Source organism: Saccopteryx leptura, chromosome X (assembly GCF_036850995.1).
Source record: "Saccopteryx leptura isolate mSacLep1 chromosome X, mSacLep1_pri_phased_curated, whole genome shotgun sequence".
NCBI lineage: Eukaryota > Metazoa > Chordata > Mammalia > Chiroptera > Emballonuridae > Saccopteryx > Saccopteryx leptura.
The window spans coordinates 128,884,504-128,886,475 of NC_089516.1; positions in this window are offsets into that span (position 1 = coordinate 128,884,504).

A 1,972-nucleotide genomic window follows, 5' to 3' on the forward strand; every position below is an offset into this window, starting at 1 on the left:
AAATTGAAGAAGAAGCAATACTTCCAAACACATTTTATGAGGCCAACATAACCCTCATACCAAAACCAGGCAAGGATGGCACAAAAAAAAAAAAAACTACAGACCAATATCTCTAATGAATACAGATGCTAAAATACTAAACAAAATACTAGCAAATCGAATACAACAACATATTAAAAAAATAATACATCATGATCAAGTGGGATTCATCCCAGAATCTCAAGGATGGTTCAACATACATAAAACGGTTAACGTAATACACCATATCAACAAAACAAAGAACAAAAACCACATGATCTTATCAATAGACGCAGAAAAGGCTTTCAATAAAATACAACACAATTTTATGTTTAAGACTCTCAACAAAATGGGTATAGAAGGAAAATATCTCAACATGATAAAGGCCATATATGATAAACCATCAGCTAACATCATATTAAATGGCACAAAACTGAAGGCTTTTCCCCTTAAATCAGGAACAAGACAGGGTTGTCCACTCTCTCCACTCTTATTTAATGTGGTACTAGAGGTTCTATCCAGAGCAATCAGACAAGACAAAGAAATAAAAGGCATCCATATCGGAAAAGAAGAAGTAAAGGTATCACTTTTTGCAGATGATATGATCCTATACATTGAAAACCCCAAACAATCCACAAAAAGACTACTAGAAACAATAAGTCAATACAGTAAGGTCGCAGGATACAAAATTAACATACAGTAGTCAATAGCTTTTCTATATGCCAACAATGAAAAAATTGAGAACGAACTCAAAAGAATAATCCCCTTCACGATTGCAACAACAACAACAAAAAAAAAATACTTAGGAATAAACATAACAAAGAATGTAAAGGACTTATATAATGAAAACTATAAACCATTGTAAAGGGAAATCGAAAAAGATATAATGAGATGGAAGAATATACCTTGTTCTTGGCTAGGAAGAATAAATATAATCAAGATGGCTATATTACCCAAAGCAATATACAAATTTAATGCAATTCCCATCAAACTTCCAATGACATTTTTTAAAGAAATAGAGCAAAAAAATCATCAGATTTATATGGAACTATAAAAAACCCCGAATAGCCAAAGCAATCCTAAAGAAAAAGAATGAAGCTGGGGGCATTACAATACCTGACTTCAAACTATATTATAGGGCCACGACAATCAAAACAGCATGGTATTGGCAGAAAAATAGACATTCAGACCAATGGAACAGAATAGAAAGTCCAGAAATAAAACCACATATATATAGTCAAATAATTTTTGATAAAGGGGCCAACAACACACAATGGAGATAAGAAAGCCTCTTCAATAAATGGTGCTGGGAAAACTGGAAAGCCACATGCAAAAGAATGAAACTGGACTACAGTCTCTCCCCCTGTACAAAAATTAACTCAAAATGGATCAAAGATCTAAACATGAGACCTGAAACAATTAAGTACATAGAAGAAGACATAGGTACTCAACTCATGGACCTGGGTTTTAAAGAGCATTTTATGCTGACCTGTGGTGGCGCAGTGGATAAAGCGTCGACCTGGAAATGCTGAGGTTGCCGGTTCGAAACCCTGGGCTTTCCTGGTCAAGGCACATATGGGAGTTGATGCTTCCAGCTCCTCCCCCTTCTCTCTCTCTGTCTCTCCTCTCTCTCTCTCTCTGTCTCTCCCTCTCCTCTCTAAAATGAATAAATAAAAAATAAAAAATAAATTTTAAAAAAAGAGCATTTTATGAATTTGACTCCACAGGCAAGAGAAGTGAAGGCAAAAATTAATGAATGGGACTACATCAGACTAAGAAGTTTTTGCTCAGCAAGAGAAACTGATAACAAAATAAACAGAAAGCCAACCAAATGGGAAATGATATTTTCAAACAACAGCTCAGATAAGGGCCTAATATCCAAAATATACAAAGAACTCATAAAACTCAACAACAAACAAACAAACAATCCAATAAAAAAATGGGAAGAGGATAT